Source organism: Corvus kubaryi, unplaced genomic scaffold (assembly GCF_017639235.1).
Source record: "Corvus kubaryi isolate FWS band 111438036 unplaced genomic scaffold, C.kubaryi_AGA036_p1.0 37187, whole genome shotgun sequence".
NCBI classification, from domain to species: Eukaryota; Metazoa; Chordata; class Aves; order Passeriformes; family Corvidae; genus Corvus; species Corvus kubaryi.
This window is the reverse complement of record NW_024581053.1, coordinates 696,143-704,517: the sequence shown is the minus strand read 5'-3', so window position 1 is coordinate 704,517 and position 8,375 is coordinate 696,143. Positions and strand designations below refer to the sequence as shown.

Genomic DNA, 8,375 nt, shown 5'->3' with positions numbered 1-8,375 from the left:
CCAATACCCTGCAATCCCAGATTTGTAATCCAGTACCCTGCAATCCCAGATTTATAATCCAGTACCCTGCAATTCCAGTCCAGCTCTGCACCGAGGGAAGGGAAGCAGGGGAACCCCAGGTGGGCTGGGAGCTGCAATGGTTCAAGGAAGGACCCGTGGGTGGCATTTCACACAAGGTGTCCCCATCCCAAAGTTTTACAGTCATGTCCTGCCACGTCAGGAGTGTATTTAGGGTCAGGGAGCAAACGTACCCCAGGAGCGATGGTCTGTGGAGTGGGGTGTCCTGATAGCCTCCACCAAGCCCGTGGAGAACCCTGAGCAGGGCTGTAAATCCAGCCCTTTGTCTCAGACAGGTGAATTATCCTCACCTCAGACCAGAGGCACCTCCCAGCAGTTTGCTGTCCAAAAGGCTTTTCCCAGTTCCTTCCCAGGTGAGAACAAAACCTCCTTTCCTTCTTTAGCTGCAAAGGCTCAGGGGCTCTGCCCTCCTGTAGGTGGGCCAGGGGTTTCCACACCTTTTCCAGAGCACATTTCCCATCCCTGGGAAGGTGGGAGAGTGGGCAGTGGGAGTGCAGGCTGTTTATCCACCACAGCCACCAGGCAGGGGGTGCTTTCCGAAGTGAATAAAAGGCTCTTGTTCTCTGAAGAAATGAAACAATATCGTGGCTGTTTGTAGACATCAGAATGGACTGGCCTTAGAATTTGCCTTTCACCTGGGTTTCGAGCAGTGCTCTAATGTTCATTTCCAGTTTCTTGATGGCAGATTCCCCCACTGCTGAGTGGTGAGAGCGATGAGCCTCTCACACCTCTGCAGGACCTGCTTGTGCTCACGTGTGGCTTTGTCTTTGTCTGTGACCTGATCTGATTGTCTGTCTGTGCTGTGACAGCGGGGACTTCGGGTGTCACGAAGGACTCAGGGGATTTATCATTAGGATTGTGCCTGAAAAGGTTGGATTTTAGGAAATATTGTGTGACAGATTTCCTGAGGCCAGCTTGAAGTGACCACCCAGTACCTGTAAGGAGGGATGAGAGCTTCAGCCAGGGCTGCAGATGAGCAGGTTCTGTCCTGTTTTGTCCTATTCCTGTTTAGATGAGCAGGTTCTGTCCTATTTGAGTTCCAGCCCTTGTGTTACCACCTCCACCTCAGCCAGATAACCTCACCCTGCCTTGTGGAGAGGGTTCTGCCCCGTGGCTGACCAAAACCAGTGAAGTTTCTCTCAATATTTCTCAGCACTGGGAGACACATTTTTGGTGTTTTCTCAACTGTCTTCTGTGCCGTGGCAGAACTCCAAGTGCTGAGTAATATTTAAGAGCTCATCTATTTCGGGCAGAAGACAAAGATGTGAGACATGCCAAAGTACCATGGATACCAAATCAGCGTATCCACATGTCTGACATCCTGCAGGATCGGGATTTACGGCTCTTCCATGGCATTCCACTGGGCAGTGCATCGCTGCCTGGCATCTGAAGGCTCTAAAGGCATTACAGCGTGTGTTCCTCAAGCCACGGGCACAGACTCTGCTGTCAGCCTGTCAGGATGATCCGGGGATGAATCCCAGCTCTTTAGGCCATGGAAGGCCCCGTGGTGAGGCACAAGGCAGGGCTGATCTCATCTCTCATGAGGTAGGAGGAAGTTGGATGGTTGATTCTGAGGGAGCGGCTTTTAATTCCATGTAGAGGCAGCTGGGGGACACCCGCACCTCTGAGGAGTTCGCTGGGTGGGCACAGGGCACCTCTGCCCCCCTCCAGCCAGAGGGGGTCTGTCAGCCCTCAGAGAAGGAGGGTGGATCCCACATTCCTGTGTAGGAGCAGCTCCAGTGCTGTGGGAGGTGCTGGGAGGGTTTGGTGCTGCAGGGACACACGTGGGAGACAGGAGCCAGCTCACCTCTCTGTGCACTGACCCAATATAAAACCTTCTTCAGCCTATCCCGAGCATCCTGACACTCCCAGTGTCCCACCCTGGCCTGGGCTGTGCCCTCGGTCCTGCCAGGGCTCCCCAGAGCTCTGGCACTCACCCAGGCTGGAGGGGATTTACAGCTGCACCCACACAGATAAAACACTCCAGGGAGGGAACACATTCACCATAGTGCTGAGTTTTCAGGTAAAACCACGACTTTTATTTTGCTTTTTGGTTGTTTGTTTTTTTTTTTTACTGTCTCAGACCTTGAAAATAGTTTCCCAACGCAACTGAGCCCCTCGAGTTTCAGCAGTCTGGGACAGCAGCAGGAATTCTGTAGAGCAGATGATCATCTCTGTTCATCACTCAACAGCTTCTTTCTTTTCCTGGTAACTCTGCAAGAGTGTGAAAAATAGTGAGGTTATTTTCTGGAAAAAGCAGAATTTCCCAGTTGAGCTGAGTGCAAGGGATCGGGGCAGTGAGGCAGGAGGAACAGAGGGGTTTAGACTCTTCTAAATGCTACAGGGTCATCCTGTAGGGAAAACCAGAACTGTTCCTATAATCTTAGTTCCTTGCAAGCTTCTGGCACATCCTGGAGGAACCGCAGAGGCAGGGCCGTGTGGGAGACTCAGCAAGAGTCAAATGTCCCCAGAGCCCGCCCAACAACACTTCCAGACATGGAACCTCTCCCTCTTGGCTCAAGGCTGTGCCTGGGTTCCCTGGGAGGTGTGCTCTGAGTCAGGAGGCTCTTTTCTTGGAGTATCCCACTAAAATTTGCTCTGAGGATGTCCTGCAGTGCCAGTGGGCAGGGAAAAGAGGAAGGGATGAGCCACGTGTGCAGGGCAGTGGCTGTGGCTGTGCAGCCCCAGCCCCGTGTGCGGGCATCACCCTCAGTGTGGGCAAGGTGCAAAGCTGCTGGGCAGAGCCAGCCTGGTGACTGAGCAGCAAAAGCTCCCCACGGCACATTTTCTGTGCAGATCCGGCAGATTCGCAGCCCAAATGTGGGATTTGCCTGCTGGGCCTCTGCTGTCACTCCTCTTGCACCTCGTGCATGGGCACATGGCTCAGGGCACTGCTTTGGGGGCACAGGATTTGTGCCTGGTGGGTGGAAACGGGGTATTTGTGCTTTAGCCGGACCTCACACCCAGCTAGATACCAGTCCTCAGATCACCCCTGACATCTCCTGGTGAACATCCCCCTCCCCGGCTTTGTGTTTATTCAGAAGAAGATTGTTCTTGATCTACCTTAGGAAATTATTTTCCCTGGGCATGAGGGCAGACAGACCATATATTCCTGGAGCCAGAGCAGTGGAAGGTGGCTGCCTTGTGGGTTAAGGGTTTGGAAGCTGCAGGAATTTGTGGGAAACACGAGGGTGGGGGGGGGAGAGAGACTGGAGTGAGGGGGCAGCTGTGTCTGGTGGCTTCTCCCCTTGCCTGTCTGGCAGTGGCTCTGAGGGGCTGAGGGAAACACCTCATCTCTGAGCTGGCACCTTGGCCAACCTCCCCCCTGCAGCCTCCTGGAGAGTCAGATCCCCCAGGTCAGCACTGGGAGATGGGGCATGGTGTCCAAAGGGTCACTCAGGCAAAGCCACAGGTAAAGCATCAGCCTCATCTGCCACTTCAACCTCTGGGCTTGGACATAAAACTTCCAGAAGCAGCCACAGAAAGGCAAAGGCATCTCCAGAACACACTTAGCAATCAAATCTTCCTGCGCTGCTTCTGTGTCTCCAGCTGAGCTGGGTGCCAGCTCCACTGCCTCACCCCTTCCTCCTCTGGAAGCTCCAGAGCTTTCCCAGCTCTGCCGCTCCCTGTGGGAACGATGCCTTCCCTGTGTGTGGGGACAGGAGCCCGGAGTCAGTGCCTCAGGGCTGGGGCTGTGTTTGTGGGACTCTCAGAACAGCTTGTCACTGACGGCAGGGCTGGGGACATCCTGTGTCAGCACCAGGAGCAGGTCGTTTCCTCCCTGAGATGTTTTGATCTCCCCATCCGTCGTGTTCCCTCATCTGCACATCCTTCCGTGGTTTTCCTGCAGGCTGAGGAGTGGCTCTGACAGGCTCTGTGTCTCAGCGCTGACAGATCTGTGTGCAAACTAATCTCCGTGCGACACCTCAGCTGGTGTAGAGCATTGAGCTGCTGCAGGCTGCGCGTTCCCACTGAGATGGGAGAGCGGGATGGGACACGGGGGCTGGCACCCCTTCCTCCTCCTGCACACCCACTGCCCCCTCTGACACGCCCCTGCTGCTTTGGGACACCCCAAACTGAGCCCCTTTCACAGCCATCGACTCGGGCCGGCAGTGCTGCTGCTCCATTGGCACGTAAATGTGATTCAGAGATGAATGGGAGGAAAGAGCTTTATTAATTTGTTCCTCATTAGCAGTTTGAGAGTTCTGATTGCTCCCTCCAACACTGCCCTGGATCCCTGCTGTCATGGCTGGTTCCCCGTTGCTTGGCTTGCAGCTCTGTGTTCCAGTTTCCTTCCCAAAGTGCTGGTTCATACCCTTAATTTGTTATTTTGGGGTCTTATATTACATCTGTCACAACTTCCTCAGCCCAGCGCAGCTACAAAACACGCAGTGAATCAGCTCCAAGCTGGGATTTACTGCCTGCCTCCGTCATTAGTAATCCACACTTGCAGCAGACTCGTTAATACAGGCAAAGGCAAAACTTTGAGGATCATTTTTTTCATACCTGCACCTGTAACTCGCCGTGAATAGATTTGCAAAAACTGAGGGTTGGGTGTGCTTGCTAAACACTTGTTAGACCTCCCATCAACGGGGAGCTGTGGAGCCCGAGCCCGCTGCATCCCAGTGAATCACTTTCTGTTTATCCTGGATCATTTCGGGTGATTTTGACGGTGTCTTGCGGCGGGTGTGCTAAAGATCCCTCGCATCCTGATTCCAGATTAATTCCAAGCCTTGCATATCCTGGCACTTAATTGTATTGACTCGGAAATAGGATCATTGGGATGTGGAGAGGGGCCCGGGAGCTCTGCAGAAAGATTCCATGACGCAATCGGACATTTCCAGCTGCTCTGAATTATTTAATCGCCTTCAGACATGGCCGGTCCATTTCTCAGCAGAGTCTGGACAGCTCTGGTTTTTATAGCCCTCGGAATGGCCGGGTGGGAGGAGAGGGGGAGGGCGTGGAAAACATTCCAGTGGCTGCAGCTGCTGTGGGCAAGGGATGGGGGGACACCGGTGAAACGCTCTCAGTGCCCGGTGTCACCTCCTGCCATGAGCAATGAGATAACAGAGGTGAAGGTGTCCTTCTGTCCCCAGACTGGGCAGGAACCTGCAGAGGGTGTTTGGGATGTGGCTGTCCAAGCCAGCATGTCCCACACTGAGCACAAGGACTGGCAACTGATCTGAGAGCCTCCCTCGAGCTTGTTGTTCCTTGGAACAGCAGGGAAGTGGCCACGAGCTGGGCATGGAGCACATGGGTCCCTGCTGAGCCAGGAGATCCAGGAGATCCCCATGCAGGGAGCTCAAGGCTGCTCCAGAGCCAGCTGGGACATGGAAACTGCTGCCTGCTGCAAGGAAGGGAGCCTTTCCCATGGGACAGGGTCACTTGGAGATCCCACTGCTCACCCATCCATTGGTTTTGGCATTTTTAACTTGGCCTGATCAAAGGGGCTTCCTGAGGGACAAGGACAGGGCTGGGGTTGTCTCTTCTTTCTCTCTCAGAGACAGTGAAAGCCAGAATCTTGTGTTTGGGGCAGGGAAAGGCCACCAGGGCCTTTCTGTGTGTGCACACCCAGGATTAGCCGAGTGTTTGGGCAGCTGGGAGGTCACAGGGCATCCCTGGCTCCGTGTGTGACAGAGTCTGGCACTCGCCTTCCCCAGTGCCACTGCTGAGGACCTCCTCTTCCCATGCTGAGGTAAATCCCACAAGTTATCACTCCACTGATTCTCCATCTGCTGCCCAGCCCTACAAACTCATCCTCTGCTGAGTTCCATGGTTGGGTTTCAATCATCTGGAAGTCCAGAATGGATTCCTCTTCTTTCTGCTGTGCGTTAGCAGGATAACAAAATAAATGACAATGGCTGAGGGGAGAAGAAAGAAGCCCTGCCTATTATTGGCTGCCCTTTCTCAGAGAGTCTGTCAACTCTCTGGGATGTTTTGGCAGATCCCTTTGAAAGCTGAGCCAAAAGCTGGGGAAGAGCTGGCAGGTACAGCCCAGCTGTCTGTGAAACTGGAGCTGCAGCTGCTTGCCACAAGCTCCTCTTTGAAGAACGTGCTTTTCTCTATTTATGATCAAGAACTGTTGGATAAAAAGCCCTTTGGATTTCTTGCTGTGGTGTCATTGAGTATCTCAGGCTGGTTCTCTCCCTCAAACAGGGAGTTTAACCTAAATGAAGGCTCACCCTGGAGCTGGATTGATGTGCCTTTGGCAGGGCTGCATTCACTCTTAATCCTGCTTGCCAGTTGTAAATAAGAAATTCAAATATTGTGAAAAGAACTGGAGACTCCTGGCAGCAGAGAGGGGACTTTGCAGAGAGATCTGTGATTCTGAAGCATCTGTGACCTCTCCAGAACAACACGGTCAGAGTTTGGCACATGGGGAGCTTGAGCACTCCCAAAAATCCACTGCTAGAGCAAAGCCAGTGTGGTATGTGCAGTTTATCTGCCAAGGTTCCTTGGGAGGCACTCCTTGGGATGAACTCATCATCAGGGAAGTGGTTTTGGAGACACAGGGCTCAGGTCTGCCTTCCAGATTGACTTTCTATGGATGGTGCTTGCTCCTGGGGGAGTTATTTGGTTTTAGGAGCTTCTGTTCATCCTTCAATAGTCAGGACAAGACTGTGGGCACTGCAGGGGTGTGCCCAGCAAACACCACAGCAGTGATTGCAGACAGTCCAGGAGAGCCAGACTTGAAATTAGTGATTGATTTTACTCTTTGGCACAGATTCCCCTTCGCCTCTTGGCAGCATGTGGGGCCCTGCCCATGACCAGGTTGTGTTTTGGCAGTGTCTGAAGGCCACAGGTTGAAGATGGGAACCATGATTCCTGGAATCATGGAATGGTTTGGGTTCCAGGATCCAAGGAGACCTCAGAGCCCCTTGCAGGGCCTAAAGGGGCTCCAGGAGAGCTGGAGAGGGATTGGGGACAAGGGCTGGAGGGACAGGACACAGGGAATGGCTCCCACTGCCAGAGGGCAGGGCTGGATGGGATATTGGGAAGGGATTGTTCCCTGTGAGGGTGGGCAGGCCCTGGCACAGGGTGCCCAGAGCAGCTGTGGCTGCCCCTGGATCCCTGGCAGTGCCCAAGGCCAGGCTGGACATTGGGGCTGGGAGCAGCCTGGGACAGTGGGAGGTGTCCGTGCCATGGCAGGGGTGGCACTGGATGGGCTTTGGGGTCCCTTCCAACCCAAACCATTCTGGGGTTCCATGATTCTGTTTCATCCCCCTGATGTCACAGGGTCACCAGCAGCACCACCATGGCTGTGGCCCTCCTGGTGTCCTTAAATGTCAGGATACCCCTGGGCTGCTGCAGCCTCGGTCTGTGGGAGGCTCAGTGCCCACAGGAGCCAAGGCTCTGCCATCCTGGATGGGCACAGCAGATGCTGGAGGAGAAGTTTGCCCAGGCCTTTGGAAGCAGAGCCCTGGTTTTTGCTCCAAGAAGGAGCAGTTTCTCTCTGGCACACTCATGAAAGAACTGCCTTTATCCAGAATTTATTCCCAGCTGTTGAGTTGCTCTTTGTGTGCTCAGGGAGAGGCAGAGCTCAGCAATGTCCCCCTGCCAAGCTGAGATTGAGTTCAGGGTCTGAAACCAGGTTGGAGCAGATCTGTTTTAGAGGTGAGGGGAGCCTGTGCAGGGCAGCATTTGCTCCTGGTCGCCATGAAGCAAAGTGCAGGATTCCCAAGGAGCAGGGAGGACAGGAAGGGAGGAACTGAATGAAGTCCTTCCCGCAGCAGAGCTGCCAGAGCCCGGACCTGAGGCAGGCTGGGGGTTGGATTGAACCTGGGGTTTCCTGTCTGGCAGGTGAAAACAAGGAGCAGCTCTTTCCCTCTCCTCAGTGAGTGGCTGCCCGGCAGGGAGCAGCATTCCAGCCCATGGCAAGGGGATCCATGGAGCAGGGAGCCTTGGGCCGGGGACAGATTTTTCATGGCAGTTCTGCCTGTTGGAGAGTCCTGCCAGCGAGTGAATGAGCAGAGAGCTGGGGGACTGCCAGCGGCTCCTGTGGTGCCACACCGCCTCTGGAGCTCAGCCCAGCTCCTCAACCACAGAGCTGAGCCCGAGCCCATTTCCTGCCAGTAGCTGGGAGGCTGTGATGGATTTCAATGGCACTGCCTGGATGTGCTGCAGAAAATGAACTTGTGTGTGCAATGCAGAGCAGCCCATGGTGCTGCTGCACACCTGTCCCTGGAGAGAAGGTGGTTTGCAGTTCCCCTCTGAACCAGGAATGGACTGAAAACATGTTAGAACCCTTTCCTCTTCTCTTCTCTTCTCTTCTCTTCTCTTCTCTTCTCTTCTCTTCT

General features: G+C 54.1%; 1 protein-coding gene and 1 long non-coding RNA gene across 2 annotated transcripts in view; one reads left to right on the top strand and one right to left on the bottom strand.

The window, feature by feature from the left end:
* The window catches only part of SHISA6 (shisa family member 6), a gene marked incomplete at its 5' end in the record, with an annotated part of 180,334 nt that overhangs the window by 37,483 nt on the left and 134,476 nt on the right, over positions 1-8,375 (top strand). The gene's annotated exons all lie outside the window — the stretch shown is intronic.
* Positions 2,078-8,375, bottom strand: part of LOC121661671 — a 30,790-nt gene continuing 24,492 nt past the window's right edge. The window contains exon 2 of the long non-coding RNA XR_006015066.1: positions 2,078-2,292. This is a non-coding gene — a long non-coding RNA (uncharacterized LOC121661671). The remainder of the gene's footprint in view (positions 2,293-8,375) is intronic.